This window comes from Equus caballus, chromosome 18 (genome assembly GCF_041296265.1).
Source record: "Equus caballus isolate H_3958 breed thoroughbred chromosome 18, TB-T2T, whole genome shotgun sequence".
NCBI lineage: Eukaryota > Metazoa > Chordata > Mammalia > Perissodactyla > Equidae > Equus > Equus caballus.
The window spans coordinates 18,529,895-18,546,818 of record NC_091701.1 but is presented as its reverse complement, the minus strand read 5'-3'; the positions used below and the strand labels follow the sequence as shown (position 1 = coordinate 18,546,818).

The 16,924-nt window shown below is 40.2% G+C and overlaps 1 protein-coding gene across 3 annotated transcripts in view; it reads left to right on the top strand.

Annotated features, from left to right (window-relative positions):
- The first annotated feature begins 7,361 nt into the window (after positions 1–7,361).
- NCKAP5 (NCK associated protein 5) overlaps positions 7,362–16,924 on the top strand; it is a 918,003-nt gene continuing 908,440 nt past the window's right edge. For 2 of the 3 annotated variants that reach the window (XM_070241812.1, XM_070241809.1), the window contains exon 1: positions 7,362–7,908. The gene's annotated coding sequence lies outside the window, so the exon portion shown is untranslated. The remainder of the gene's footprint in view (positions 7,909–16,924) is intronic. The other variant, XM_023622814.2, reaches the window with a different exon arrangement.

The following is a 16,924-nucleotide window of genomic DNA, read 5'->3' as shown; positions in this document are numbered from 1 at the left end:
TTTTTTTCATTTTTGTCATGATATTACCCAGTCTGCTTTTCCTAAATGCCTTTCCTAGAATTTAATGAAAAGGGACAGAAGTAGAATGGAGGGAAGACATTGAAAAATGGCCAATGGGGAGGTTAAAATAAATGCCTTTTAAATAAAGTGACTTTGAAAGATTAACTTTTTCAAGTGCAAACGTACTTATTATTGTTTTTGCTGTTATTAAAAAGATAGGATAAGATTTCTCTTTGAAATGATTATTAAAGCTATTAAATAATTATATGTATCCTTAACATTAAGTTATTTTAAAGGTTTATCACACTAAGTCTGGTGAGCCAATTGGCTTGTGAGCTGATGTGTTTTCTGGTTTTTTCCAAATGTAATTGAAGTTCAGAATTCCTACAGAACAATTTGATAATGTTATTTATCATTACAGGCATTTATTGTTACAAGGCCTTTCCTTAGCGACTAATTTTGCTTATGCAGCTAAAGATAATGTCAGTAGCACCTCAACTCATGGGTGTGTCTTTAAGGCCAGAGTACTTGAGAAGAGTACTTACTCACAGAGTACTGTGAGTAAGAATGCCCCAGTTGTCTTCACATAGTAGTTTTAGTCTAGGGATGACAATGGAGGAAAAAAGGAATTCACACTAATTAAAGATCACTAATAAGTCAGATGTTTTCACATTTTATGATCTATGCACTCCTTACAAAGTCATATTACCATCCCTCTTTGGAGATGACGACACTGAGGCTCAGAGAGGTTAATTCACCTACCCAAGGTCACACAGTTAGTAAATGGCAGAGCAGAGGCTGATTTAATTAAGTGCATCTGACTGTGAGGACCGCCATTTTTCCATTGGGACCTGTTGCCTCTGCCTGAACAGAAGGGGTTTGTTTTTCATAAGAACAAAGTATATAACTCAGAGATGGGTTGGGCAGCTGGTCAACCTGAAAACAAACCTTGAGAGAAGCTTAGGTCCAGAATCCCTCACTTCTGTCCTCGTCCTCCCCTGCATGGCTCCCTCTAGGCCTGTCCTGATCCTTCAGCTAAGCCCTGGTCTCTGAGGAGGAACAGCACAATAGTGAGTAGCCAAGGCAAGTTCTGTAGTTTCTCATGGGTTTGAGAAAGACTATAATTCCAAGATAACAAACTCCAGTTTGTTTTTGAAGGTACTGAGCTTTGACAAAAAAAGATCAATTTGCATAGCATACTTTAGCAAAACTTCTTCTTGGACAAAACAAAAACAAAAGCAACAAAAACAAAAAATTTAAGATATCTTTACAAAATTGGGCATCTTGATAGACTTACACGGGAGATGAGGAGAAGATACCCTTGACTATTGGAGAAAGTAGTAGAAGACCAGGCAGGGCAATAAAGTGAGGCCAGATGAAGCTGGGGCTCTGGGCATAACTGCTCGATTCCTATAAAGCCCAGGACAGTGTGTTTCCATGAGAGGCAGGACAGGCAGTGGTTAGAAATGAGACTTCTTGATTTGAATCATAGCTCTCCCACTCATGGCATTGTGAGTGAAGACAAGTAACTGTGCCTCAGTTCTTCCATCTGTAAAGTGGGAGTACTAATGGCATCTACCTTCATAGAACTGTACTATCTGAGGCTCTTGGAACTAGGCCTGTTCCACAGAAAGCACTGTGCACAGGTTGGCTCTCAAACATGCTGTTAGACAATAAGTGAAACCCTGGGAGACACAAGATCTCGTTATGAGCCTACATGAGACAAAAATCAGGAAGGATCATTTACCAAAAAAATGCATTTCTATACCCCATAGCAATTATTTTATTTATCATTCACTATTTTGATGAATTCTTCAATGGTCAAGATAAAATGGAAGTTGGAATCATATATTTGTTTGCAGCACCCACCATTGTATAGGGTCCTCCATCTGTGACTTACCAAAATATTGATGAATTGTTGATTCAACCCTAATCTTCTGACAGCTCTTTAAATATTAAGCCTTTAAGGCACAGTCTTTGAATACAAGTACAATTCAGGGTGCCTCTCTCTCATCTGTGTCTCTCTCTCCCGGCTATAAATCATCATCTGTTTGCTGGATAAACATCTGAATTCCCTGGTGCTCAGCAGCCCACTGATTTCACTCAAAGGTTGTCTCATCCAGCTCTGAATCTGGAGTCTGCTTTCTGAATGGCCAGTGAGATTTATTTTCCCTGGTGGTTGGAGCTGATATATTTTACCAAGGCAAAACCCCATACAACAAAGGGATAAATGCATGGGGTGGAATCATTTGCATAAACTAAGTGAACCCCATCAATAAATCCCATTTATTTTGTTATCAGACAACTAGCCTTGTGAGAGCCACATCCATCAGGAGACAGCCTCTCTGGCCCTTCTCACTTGAGTTCACACTGGATTGCATTGTCTCCCCAGCAGCCAATCTACTCTGAAATCAGTGTCATGGTTTCACACTCAGGTGCTTGGACTTCCGGCTTGTGGGGATAAGGATGCTCCCGTCAGAGGTATTGGCTCATCTGGCACAGTCCGGTCGACTGTTAGTATAAACTGCCCGCTTGCTTCTTGTTGATGAGCTTAGAGTTGGCAGGCAGAGAGGTTTAAGAAAAACATAAATAAAGCTGAGTTTAAATCTTGGCTTTACCGATTTCTGGCTGTGACGATGTGAGCAAAAGTTTTAACACATCTGAACTTCAGTTTATGAATCTGTAAAATGAAGATAAATACTATTTACCTCATAGCATTTTGTGAGGATTAAAAGAGGCAACATAAATCATGCCTAGCACAATTCCTGCCTCACAGCAGCTGTTAGTCCTACCTTGTTTTTCTCCTTCTGTTTCTCTCTTTTTCCTTCCCTCCCTTCTTTTCTTTCCTCCCTACCTCCTCTTCCTTCCTCACATGTGATTGTAAGTTGCCCAGGGCTTCTTGCTTGAGTCTAAGTTATAGCTCCTGAGAATATTGTCACTTCCAGGGCCTGAGATATGGCTTCTGAGGCCTGAATATAAGGCTTCCCCATCAACCTTCAGCCTCCCTTCCTAGCCAAGGGACACTTAGCAGAGATCAAATCATTAGCCCAGTATTTAGGTCTCATCTTTCTCAAAAACTTAATGATCAATTTACCTCATTCTAAGACTACTTTTGTTATCTCTTAGGCAAAATTGCCAGCAAGCAGAAAAGTTTGGCCTATTCAGTAGATGCACAATAAACACTTAATAATTAAACCTATGATGGCCAAGCTCCAGGCGCTCATGGTATATGACATACAGATTCTGGGCACCAGCTGTTTTGGGAATCATATTAATCAAATGGATCAACAGGCCCGGCTTCTGGAAAGACAGTTAGATGCCAAATTAAGAGCTTGGGCTCCAGAGTCATATTGGCTGTGCTCTGTGTCTTCCAACACATTTCTTAATCTCTCTGAGCCTGAATTTTCCCATCAGTTGGTTAATGGGTGATAGTAAGGTGGTTTTGGAGTAAGCGAGAAATGGCCAGCGAGGTTCTTGGTGCAGAGTCAGTCCACACAGTAGGAGAAACAAAGATGGGCTAGTCGTGAGATGGTCTCAAAAATGCCAGTTATGGGCTGCCTTGTGCCCCTTAAATTCGTGTAGTGAAGTTCTAACCCTTAGTACCTCAGAATGTGACTTTATTTAGGTATAGAGTCTTTAAAGAGGTGACTAAGTTAAAACAAGGTCATTAGGGAGGGCCCTAATATGACTTATAAGAAGAAGCAATTAGGACAGAGATACGTACAGAGGAAAGACAATGTGAAGGCACAAGGAAAAGATGGCCATCTACAAGCCAAGGAGAGAGGCTTCAGAAGAAATCAATCCTGCCAACACCCTGGTCTTGGACTTCTAGCCTCCAGAATTGTGAGAAAATAAATTTCTACTATTTGAGTGCTCAAGTCTGTGGTACTTTGTTATGGCAGCCTTAGCACCACCCTGTGCCAGGACTGTTTCTCAGGGAGCCCAGTGATCCGGAGGAGAACCTTGCACTCAGCCTGGACTCCATCAATGACTGAATTTAACAAACCCGAATGTTTTGTTTTGGTCTTTCCTCCTGGGTTTTGCTCCCTGTTGAACAACAGCCCCGAGCCAGCTTGGCCATGTTGCAGACAAGGTTCCTGCATTGTCATGTGGAAGCGCTTTATCAGTACCTTTTAAATACCAGTATCTTAATCCACTTGCCATTTTCCCCTTTATTTCCTGAAGAACCAAGGCACCTGGGATTTGATTGTTTTCTCAATGACTTGGCCATCTGCCTTGTGTGAATCTTCTGATTTACCAGAAATTGGGACCTCGTTGCTCCATCTGTCTTCTTGGATTTTGACCTCCTACCTGCTGACCTAAATTTGGCATGTGGGCCCTGAGGGCTTTCCAAGATTCAATGACTTCACTGTTTCTGTGACAGAGGAGTGTGACAAGCATGCGCACTCTAATATTAATCTTGGGTGGAGGATATGGTTAGTATAGCTGTGTCCATGCTACCCACGGACACACGAGGAAGTTGAGGCCCAGTCACGGTCATTGTTTGAAAAGTGGCATGTCAGGCATTAGGTTTGTTTCTCTGTAGCACCAAGACCTTCAGAGCCTTTCACTTTGCCTTCCTGGCTCTGATCCTTGACTTTTCTATGACCTCCAGAACCTATCAGATCATTCTAACAGATTGTTCTACATTTCCAGAATATAGTTTCTTGCTTTGTGTCCAGGACGCACTATATGTCCCTAGATGCCCCCATACTAATCAGCTATAGTGAAGGGAATCTCTGACCTATTGAAGCCTGTACCTCAGTGTGTGGATAACGAAGGGCAGCATAAGCTGACACGCTCTGGCAGGGAGTTAAAACAGGATTGCTTTGCTACTCCTTGGAGAGTGTGAGCTTCTCTAACGTGCCTCTACTGTACAGTAAGATTATCAGGATACTTACTAAAGCTCCATAAGCGGCAGAGAGGTATTTATGTCATGAGATCTAAAAATCCCTAGGTGGCCTTGTTCTATGATGACTATGCCATGTGTCTTGCGTAAGACTGGATTTCCTTACAGATACAGCACGCTCCTTGCTGTGCGCAAAGGTGGCTCATAAGAGTAAGGCAAGGAGTAAGGACTTGGGCGCTTGAAATAAATCTGGAGTTATAAAAGCAGACTAAAGCCAAGGAAATATGTAGGAGTCAGTAGGCAAGTCAGAATGGGGGACCACTGGGCGTCCCAACATCGCAACAAGTATAGCAAAAGGAAATGTGCAACCTGGACATGTTTTTTATTGACTTTCGTTTCTTGCCTTAGTTATACTTTTTAAAAAAATAATAGTTTGAACCAGCCAATCTCTAAATTTGATCTATTTTCTAGAATGCTAATTTATTTTATTTGTTAAGTACCAGTGTCAGAGCATGTTAGCAACCTAGCTTACAGATACAAGATACTGGCAACATTAAGTATTTGCAATCTGAAATCAACTATTTTTCTAGAAGAAAAGTTTTTTTCATATGATTTCTGCTAAGGCTGTAGTAGGCCAAAATCCAAGGGGAAGGGCTGGTCTTGGAGAACAACTCTGGGAGCACGAGGTGACTCATGGGTACTCACGTCATAGTATTCTAGCAACTGGTGAGCAATTGGACCTCACAGTACTGTGCCAGCATAGCCTTTGAGGTTTTGGCACTGAATTTAACTTTGTGAAACCATGAATCAAGGCTCTAGGATAATTTAAAAATAGACGATGGTAATACATGGAGCTTTCTGCTCACAGAATGACACAGTGGAGGACTGCCTATATGAGAAACATAAAATCTCTCTGAGCCAGTAAGATGTAGTGTGGTCACAATAAACAGTGAACCATTGGCTCAGGGCAGACCGGTCAGAACCCGCCAGATCACTCTCACCCTCTGTGTTTGCAGGAAAGCTTCTTCGTCCTAAATCACCCTCCTTAATCCTCTCAGTGGCTCCAAAATCTAAGGTAGAACGTTGGGCAAGACAAAAGTCAGGTGTCACCCATGCCCTCAGTATGGTCTTCCCAGTAGTTGTCAATTTCAACCATGTGTTGGATCAGATAGAGTTATACTCTCTCTCTCTCTCTCTTTCTCTCTCTCTCTCACACAGGACCAGTTACGTAATTTGCCAGGCCCATTGCAAAATGAAAAGGCAGGGGGCCTAATTCAGAAGTGAAGAACTTCAAGATGGTGCCAGCATAGCCTTAATTCAAGTACAGGTCCCTTCTGAGCACGGGGCTCTGTGCAACTGTACAGGTTGTATGTCTACAGAGCTGGTCCTCATCCTTTCTCCCAATCTTCCCCTCTGCCTTCCTGAGAAGGAAGCCTGTTCACTTAGAGCGCTGGTTTTGGTCTTTGAACTGTTTGACAAATGCACTTGCGTACACCATTCTTTCTCTTGTATCGTCATGTTACGAGCCACAGACAATTTTATTGAAGTGAGGAAAAGGCATCAAAACAAATTTGACAACTTTCTCTGGCTCACATTTTCCAGTGAGAGCCATCTTCAGGGTGCCAAGATCCTCCTAGATATTCTGACTGTGAACCAGGCGTTGTTAATGAGGGGTGAAAAATCAGGATTACCTGGGGTACTTCTTCGTATACTTTTAAGAGATTGTAAATCTGTAAACTCAATTCACATATGCTTTGAGAGGTTTTTCAGCAAAATATTGGTAATGAATCATTTGAAAGCTATTCCATTTATTTGTTATTTTATATACTTATATCATCATTTTTTTTGAGACATCTATATGTGTATATGCCCCCTGCTTCCCCCCTTGATGTTAGAATCTGTTTAAACTGACATTTGTTTCAGAGTATTTTAAACTTCAGTTTGGCTGGCAAATTCCGTGTGGTGATGATTATCCACTTCGACTTGGGGTGAATTTATTTGTGACTGGATCTAGCGGAGGCCACAAACTAATTATTGCAACCACCCAAGAAAAATAAAGGGAATGAGGAAATGCCACAAGTATCGACAATATTTATTGTAGCATACGGCTAATGTATAAAGAGGTCATAGAACGATGCATCTCAGGGGATCATTCAAAAGGAAAAATTACTTAAATTAACTTTTCAGGCAAACCGAATTATGCATTATCCCCCTCCTGTAATACTATACAAAGTCAATGTTTGTGAAGCGAAGGACTGGAGGCTATAAATCAAGCCTTTCATAGGAACTGTTGTGTCTACAGGGATTTTTTTTTTTCCTTTGCATTTTTGGCTTTTAGATGAATGAAGAATTTTCTCAGCAAATTATTAATTACTCCTCCTTGCCTATAGAATTGAGTGCACTGTAGTTATGTAGGAGTCGATGGTATTCAAACTGCAGCTTTTGATGAAGTAATCGGCTGCTTCTGGGGCCTCTTTCAGCTGCCCTGGGCGTGCTTCACATGTAAACGACTGCCAAATGGATTCTTTCGACATTCCAGCCAATTAAAATACATTTAAAGTGCAGCTGGTGGAGAGGCAAGCCGGGCGATTGTGCGGAGAAGTTCAGGACACAGAGACAAAAAACGAACTTTGCGGAACCCAGCTCGGGCAGCCCAGCCAGGCATGGGGGTGTGGGGTGGGGGAGGCAGTGCAGAAAATCACGAAAAGCGGCTATCTTTAGCTTCCGTCAGAATCAAAGATGACACTTTGCGCACCACCTTAAAAGACACAAAAGAGGAAAGCATGTTTGTTAGGGTGTCAGTTTTCTCCCCTTGCCTCTTGAAACTCGTTGTGTTGGCTGGTTGCCCAATGTGCTGCTGCATACAAATATTGACAGAACACAGCGGTGTTTGTTAAACGCCGGCTGGGGAAGCCAGTGATTAAAACTCTTGAAGGAAGATCTGAAAACCCCAGGAACTCTCCTCAATAGCCTTAGAACGTTGACCGTTGACCGAGTGAGAGAGAAAACTGTGGGCTAAGGTGAAAACACTCACCATCCCTGTCTGCTATGCCTTTTCGGTAAGGACAGAATTTTCTTTTCTCTTCTTCTTTCTTTAATGTGTATGTTGGTGTGGAGGAAAGAGCGTCAACGTGTGAAGCACTCTGCTCCAGAGCTCTGATTTGCCGAGCGCAGGGTTTGCTGGTGATTTTTCCCGAGGACGTGAGGGGATGGCACTGTGTAAATAGACACAAGGTATTTCCCAGCACGTGGAGTCTGCCAGCGCCTTTCCAGAATTCAGAATGATACATTTTTAAATGTTTGCCTCTGCTGATCTGTCTCAGTACTTGCTGCCTGTGTCCAGGTGTCCCAAGATGGACAGCAAATAGATTACAATTCCTTTGAACCAATAGGGTGTGATGTACATGCTTGTTTAATTTTTATTTTCATTTTAAATATTGTCTGGTTCATTTCGTTGTCAGCGCCACGCCTATGCGTGCAAAAAATAGTTTCTTCCTTCTGGGTTAATATTCAACGAGCCACAAGCGTTCTGTTTTCCTAAAGCAAATCCAAAATGTTTGGAAATGCTTTGCTTTATCTTGACTTTAGTTGGGGAAGCTGCTCACTTGGGAATTTGTTCTGAATCGCTCTTTTCTTATACTTTAAGGAGGCAGCTGCAGTTGCACTATCTGTGTGGTTCTGCAGGCTCTATAAACACCCAGCTCTGTGGGTTGCGCTCAGATGCCGGTCTGAAATTCCTGAGAAGGCTAAGAGCGAGCGTGGCTGAGCAGGAGTATGGATTCCTACCCATCAATTTACCAACGAAAGACACACAAAGTTCCTGATTGTTTCCTATCTTTGCCTGTCATGGTTGGCCCTTTCTGGCTTCAGTTTTGTTCATTGCAAACAAAGAATCTTGCACATTTCACAGCGAAGGATCACGTTGCAGTGTCCTGAGCTCAGTTAAATGTGCTTTATTAATCTTTAATGTGCCAGTAGCTCTGAGGCTATGCCAAGCTGAGACTTTCCAAAACTCTTCAAGCTACCTGCTGCCAAGATAAACGGTGGCAGGCCCAGAAGGGATATTTTAAAGAAACTTGCAAGAGCAAAGTTTTACCTATTAAGTTTTTCTTGAGTCAATGAAAGAAATCTTAAATAAAAGGGATTTTAGAAAGAACTGCCTCAACTCTATACCCTCTGTGTGAGAGACCTACCGGTGGGAGTCCATCTCCTCACACACACAGTGGCCTATGCTCCGTGTGGAGGAGAGAATAAGGCATTCTACTGTGTGGGTGTTGGGTTGTGTTTATAAAATGGGTGCTGTGTGAATGGAGACATGTGTGAATGCAGAAAGCTTTCCTGCCCGTGGTAGTGTCTGAGCCCAGAGAAAAATAAGGCTACACATGTGGTGGGCCACTTGTCCAATTCAACCATTTCAGACATACCGAAAGAGCCAGAGATGGGCAGCGGTCACAGAAGTCCATTTGGACAGAAGTGTAACGTTGTACAGAAGAAAAATGGCATGAAATACCTCAGAAAATTTGGCACTAGAGGTGACTTAATGACTCAGAGGACAATGTGGACCTCTGTTTGACTGAGCAGGGCCTGGAGAATGTAAGGCTGTAACCTCTTGGGGCGGTGGGTTGCTCATCAGGCTAAGGCAGGGTGAATGGTGCCATCATCATTCCTTGGGGATGCAGATAATAGACAAAATGGACCTGCCTTTAAACACAAGTCCTGCAAGCAGAGACTTCATCTGTCAGGGTTGCTACGAGGAAAACACTGAATTGGAGCTGGCAGGAGCTCCAAGGTCCTTTCTGATTTACACTCGATGATGCAAAGACTTTGCAAATATGTGTAGGCAACGATGAGAGTGAGAGATGGCCTCAATAAAGCAGGTGGTTTTATTGTCTTTAGAGTCCAGTCCAGGCTCCTTCCTGTGGCCTGTCTAGAACAGGGTTGATAAACTATGTGTCACAGTCTAAAATCTGCCTGCTATGATTTTTTATAAATAAAGTTTTATTGGAACACGGACACACCCCTTTGTTTACATATTGTCTATGGCTGCTTTTGGCCTACCACAGCAGAGTTGAGTAGTTGTAACAAAGACCCTATGGACCGGAAAAGCCTGAAACGTTAGTATCTGGCCCTTTATAGAAAAAGTTTAACAGGCTAGACATGGGGCAGAACGCTTCTCAAACTGTCTAGGGTGAAGGACCAGTTTTTCTTTTCTTTTAATTTCCAATCTATTATGGACTGATAGTTTTGTTAAATATGATAAAAATGTTGATCGAATGTTGTGGTGATAGCAAATTGCTACAAAGGTTCTAAACATTTACTCTTATTTTGTACTTATCTCATCATGGATCCTCAACAAACATTTTGCGGACTACTGCCAGTCCGTGGACCACACTTTGAGCAGCTGTAGCCCCTGCTTAGTTTTCTGTTGTCCTCTTGTGGCATTTGTCCCAAATTCCCAATTATGCTGCTGCTCTTTCTGAGGCTTGACTATAATAAACTCGTTTCCAAATTTGGGCCTGTGATACTGCTTTTGGTCCACCTGGAAATTTCTTTCCCCCTTAGTCTTCCCTGAGCTCTTCCTTTCCTTTGGGTCTCTGCTTTAATGCACTTTGTCAAGGAGATTTTTTGATCACTCCTCTGACAAATCTTCCCTCATCTTACATTACACTTTCTTTAGAGCACTTATTAGAATCAATACTTGTCTTGTTTATTTATTTATCTTCCTATTATTTGGCTCTGTATATCAGTCTGGATTTAGTAACAGATAACATAATCCATTTCAGCTGGTATAAATGAAAAGGGATTTCATACTGGTTTTAGGTAGCACATTGACTCTTGAAGGAGTTGGGGAGCAGGCAGAGCTTCCAAGATAATAATTGAAACAACACAGTGGATTACCACTATGTCTCTGTCAATATACAAAGCTAAGGATCAGGAAGCCGATGCCACCACTGTTAGTTCCATGATTACACTGTCATCATCTCCTTCACCAAAATGAGCATCTCCGTTTCTTGAACACCTGAAGCTAAAGACAGGATACTTGGACCTTTGCTAAAGAGATTGCAGAATACTCAAAACCTCTGGCAGGGACCCCAGAAACATAGCACATAGCATCTACCTCATGATCTTCACTCTGACTTTCAAGTCCCACTGAGGGTGGGGGGTCTCCTGGGTGAAATCTGGATCATGGTCGAACTCAAGCTATGAGAGAGTTAGGGAGATGCCATCTTAAGTTTTTAGTCTTTACTGCTGGAATGGAGTCACCAGAATCTGCCTCCACCCACTATTGGAAGGTAATCTCCATGTGCGTAGGGACAATTTCTGTGGGTTCATCCCCCTATACCAATGCTAAGATTAGAGCCTGGCATGTATAACATGCCCAATAAATGTTCATTATGTAAGCATACGCATGAATGAATGAACAGTATGTTTCCTGGAAGTCTGTGATTTACAGGAGGGTAGCGTGTGGCACACATGAGGGAAATTCATGAATATGAATCACCTGGGAAATGTTATGGCGGGAGATGAAAGTCTACCTATAGGTAATAGTCTCACCTTCAAAACATAACTTGTTTTTCCAAATTGATACATATTCATGCAGCTGCCATTAGTCAGTTGGCTCACGGATAGGAATATTCTGGTTACCACCAAACGTTATCATTTACTGAGGGCTTATTATGAGCCATCCACTATACTAAGTGCTATATATGCATTAGCTCATTTAATCTGCAAAATATCCCAACGAAGTAGGCATTATCTCCATCTATAGAAAGGAAACCGAGGCTTTGAGAGGTGAAGTGACTTCCCCAAGTCACATAGCCAGTGAGTGGTGCAGCCAGATGTAATCCCGTGACTTTTTGAAACTCTTTGTAAATGTTGTTTGCACTCTAACCTCTAATTATAACCCTGCGTGTAATTTATCTTTCTGGCCGTTGTTCCTTCACCTAAGACTTTCCTGTTTTGTTTCCATCCTAGTGGCTGGTTAATCTATTGCATTATCTACCTTGTGCTTCAGCAAGGTGAACTCTAGTCATCAGGACTGAGATATCTGTACAGGTCCCTGGTCACCATTGCTGAACATTGCTCAGCATCGGCAATGAATTTGTGGGTGTGTAGGTGAGGGTATAGAAGGGGTAGGACAGAACTAGATCTACAGTGATTGAGTGTATCAAGAAATTGCTCTTAGGACAAAAATCCTAGAGGATAGAATATTGCTCTTATAATGGGACAGTCCTCCACCCTCATGCTATATGTTTGATTAAAAATTTCAAGTCTTTGTGTTCTGTTTGGTTGCAGTTCTACTTCACATTATCTTCATTAAACACAGTGATATTGGGTAATAATTGTGATTTGTCATTTGTTGAGAAAAAATAAGTTGAAAATTATTTTTACATTAGAAATTTTAAAGGACTCAAAGATACCTTTGAAGAGAGAGTTTCTGACAAGGGGTGGGGTAAAAAAGATTGCTTAACAACAATGTATAAGATGAGATAAGCCACTTAAAGTCCTAACCCTAGTTCCCATAAAAATGCTAAGGGGAAAGAGAAGTACTTCTGGAATGGTAGAGTAAAGACCTCTGAAAATCTGTTCCACAAAAGCAAGGAGAACACTGACAAAAATGACCAAAATGAACAGTTTTTAAACTTGGGAAATTAAACAAAAGCTTGCAACAATCTGGGGAGCATTTATTTAGGGAAAAACCTCCTGAACCTCAGTAAGAACAGTGAGTCTTGTGTCATTTAGTATGCCCTATTCCCATTCCCCTCTTCCCAGCTCTGGGGAAGCCTTAAAAACCAATAGTTTTGCCATCACAGTAGCTGTGAAAACCAGTAGTCTAGCAGCCACCGGGGAGGGCTAAAACCTGTTTGGAGCTCAACAAAGAGCCTCATTCTCAGAGAATTGTCATGATTTGACCTGTCTGGGAGCTCCCTGGAAACTCCCACTTGCAGGTCTTGTCTTTATTTGACCTGATTCAGAACTCACTCAGCGCAAAGAACCTTTCTGCTGGGATATTTGTCAAAAACAATCACAGCAATTGTTTAATATTGCAGCTGCCCGAGGCAGCAATAAGAGTTGGAGCAAACAGGATGCTAATAAAAAATTTTACATTAAAAGCTAGGGAATGAGGTGTCCATCAGGGATTTGAAAGGCTCACATATTCCTGGAAATATAAAAGGCATGCACCCATGCAGAGGTGTGCACATTCTCAGGAAAGACCTGAGAAAACCCTAATCTCTCACCTACGGCTGACCTTCAGCATCTGCACAAGCAGGGAATGAAGGCTAAGGAACAGTTGTAAACAGCTGATAAGTTGAAGGTGTGCCCCACTATACACAAAAATCTCCTCAGTAAAGGCTGGAAGACTTATTGGTTCAAGGCATTTAAAAAAATATCTGCCCAGCCATTAGCTGACCACTAAGCTAACCACACATGATAAAGAATATTCTATTCTACAGAATAGAATCAGGAAAGTCACTAAAAAAATAGCAACAATAACTACAACAAGAACAATAACAACAACAACAAACAGAAATGACAATGAACCACGGTTGGGGGAGATGTGATTTCCTGAGTTGCTGCACTGTATTATTTTAAATGTCCAGTTTTCAAAAAATGTTTATGAGACATGCAAAGAAACAGCAACATAAGTGCCATACACAGGCGGAAAAAAGGCAATCAATAGAAATTATCCTTGAAGAAGCCCAGACATTGGACTTCCTAGACAAAGACTTTCAGTCGGTAACCATAAATGTGTCCAAAGAACTAAAGAAATCATATCTAAAGGAATAAAGGAAAATATGAAACAATATCTTACCAGAGAATATCAATAAAGAAGTAGAAATTATAAAAAGAAACTAATTAGAAATTTTGGAGCTGAAAAGTCTAATAACTAAAATGAAAAATTCACTAATGAGGTTCACCAGCAGGTTTGAGTAGACAGAAGAAAGAATCAGAAAATTTGAAGATAGACCAATGAGATTATTTAGTACGAAAACAGAAAGGAAAAAATGAAGAAAAATTAGCAGAACCTCATAGACCTGTGGGACATCGTCAAGTGTTCCAACATACACATAATGGGAGTCTGAGAAGGAAAGGAGAGACAGAAAGGGACAGAAAGAATATTTGAAGAAATAATAGCTGAAAACGTCTCAAATTTGATAAAAAACATGAATCTACATAACCAAGATGCTCAATGCTTTCCAAGTATGATAAACTCGAAGAGGCCCACTCTGAGAAATGTTATAACCAAATTTTTGAAAATTGAAAAGAGAATCTTGAAAGCAGCAAGAGAGAAGTGTCTTTGTTATGTATAAGGGCGTCTCACTAATATTAACAGCCAATTTCTCATCAGAAACCATGGAGGTCAGAAAGCATTGGGATGACATATTCAAAGTACTGAAAGAAAAAGACTGTCAACCGAGAAATCTATATCCAGCAAAAGTATTCTTCAAAAATGAAGAATAAATTAAGATATTGCCAGATAAACAAAAACTGAGAAAAGTCATCACTAACAGATCTTTCCTTTCTTAAATTACTGAAGGGAATCCTTCAGGCTGAAAGGAAAGTGAACTAGATGGTAACTTGAGTCCTCACAAAGAAATAATGAGCACTGGTAAAACATAAAAGACAGTAAACACGCATTTTTTGTTTATAACTCCATTTCTAATCCTGCCTGATTTAAAAGACATCTGCAAGACAAAGCTATGAGTACAAAACTATGTTGATGAACTTGTAAGGTATAAAGATGTAATGTGTATGACAATAAGAAGACAAAGGGGAGTAGCTATATAGGAGGAAAGTTTTTGTATACTACTGAAATAAGGTAGGTATTAATCCAAGTAGATTATTATCTACTTGTAACCTAGATGAAATAGACAAATTCTTAGACACAAATACTGAAACTCAAAAACAAATAGAAAATCTGAATAGAGTTTTAACAAGTAAAAAAGACTGGATTAGTAATCAACAAATTTGCTATAAAAAAAGCCCAGGCCAGATAGCTACTTGGTGAATTCTATCAAATATTAAAAGAAGAATTAACACTAATCCTTCACAAACTCTTCTAAAAAATAAAAGAGAAGAGAACAATTCCCAACTCGGTCTATGAGGCTGATATTAAGGTGATACCAAAACCAGACAAAGAAAGAAGAAACAAAACTACAGACCAATATGTCTTATGAATATAGGCATTATAATTCTTAACACAATACTAGCAAACCAAATACAACAACATATAAAAAGAATTATACACCATGACTAAGTGAGATTTATCTCAGGAATACGAGACTGGTAATGCATATGAAAAATAATCAATGTAACACAACATATTAATAGAATAAAGGATGAAAACCATGTGATCATCTGAATAGATGCATAAAAAGCACTTGACAATATCAAACACCTTTTCCTGATAAAAACTCTGAACACAGGGCCGGCCCAGTTGCGCAGTGGTTAATTCATGTGTCCTGCTTTGGCAGCCTGAGGTTTGCTGGTTCGGATCCCAGGTGCAAACCTATACACTGCTTGTCAAGCCATGCTGTGGTGGGCATACCACATATAAAGTAGAGGAAGATGGGCACAGATGTTAGCTCAGGGCCAGTCTTCCTCAGCAAAAAGAGGAGGATTGGTGGCAGATGTTAGCTCAGGGCTAATCTTTCTCAAAAAGAAAAAAAATCTCTGAACAAGCTAGGAATAGAAGAAAACTGCCTCAACTTGATAGAGGAAATTTACAAAACCTGACAGCTAACATTACACTTAACAGTGAAAGACCTTTCCCCCTAAGATAAAGATAAGATCTCTGCTCTCATCACTTCTTTGCACTGTATTGTATGGTACTGTATTTGTACTGTAGTTCTCGCCAGAGCAATTAGACAAGAAAAAGAAATGAAAACTCCCAGATTGGAATGAAGTAAAACTAACTCTATTTGCTGATAACATGATTTTGTATGCAGAAAATCCTAAGGAATCCATTAACAAATAGAATTAATACATCAATTCTGCAAGTTATAGGATATAAGATGAATCTACAAAATTCAATTGTATGTCTATACAATAGCAATGAACAATTTGAAAATAAAATTAAAAAAGCAATTCAATTTATAATAATATCAAAAAGAATAAAATATTTGGGAAGAAATTTAACAAAAGAAGTCCCAGACTTGCACACTGAGAACTACTACGTATTGCTGAAGGAAATTAAAGGAGATCTAAATAAATGGGGAGATAACCCAGGTACATGTATTGCAAGACTTAACACTGTTAAGATGGCAATACTGCCCATACTGATCTAGAGATTCAACATGATTGTTCTCAAAATCCAAGCTGCCTTTTTTTCCAGAAACTGACAAGCTGATGCTAAGATATATATGGAAATGCAAGTGAACCAGAATAGCCAAAACAATCTGGAAAAAGAAGAGCAAAGTTGTAACTCGCAGTTCTTGATTTCAAAAGTTACTGCAAAGCAACAGCACTAAAAACACGGTGTTCCTGGCATAAAACTAGACATATAGATCAAGGGAATCAAATTGAGAGTTTAGGAATAAACCTTTACATTTATGGCCGATTGATTTTTGACAAGGGTGCCAAGACAAAGTCACTGAGAAAAAATTGTGTTTTCAACAAATGGTGCTGGGACAGGTGGATATCCGCATGTAAAAGAATACAGTTGGAACGCTAATGCACACCCCCCATACAAAAATTAGTTCAAAATGGATCACAGACCTAAATATAAGAGCTAAAAGTACAATAATCTTGGAAAACATAGGAATAAATCTTCATGATTTTGAATTAGGAAAAGGTTTATCAGCTATGACACCAAAAGCAAAAGTGACAAGATGAAAAATAGTAAATGAGACTTCATTAAAATTAAAAGCTTTTGTGCTTCATCAGGTAAGTGAAAAAGCCCACACAATGGGAGAAAATATTTACAAATCATATATCTGATAAGGGACTTGTATTCCATACAATGGAATATTATTCAACCAAATATATAAAGAACTCTTACTACTCAACCACAAGACAAATAACTCACTTAAAAAATGGGCTAAGAATTCAATCATATCATCTAACAAGTTA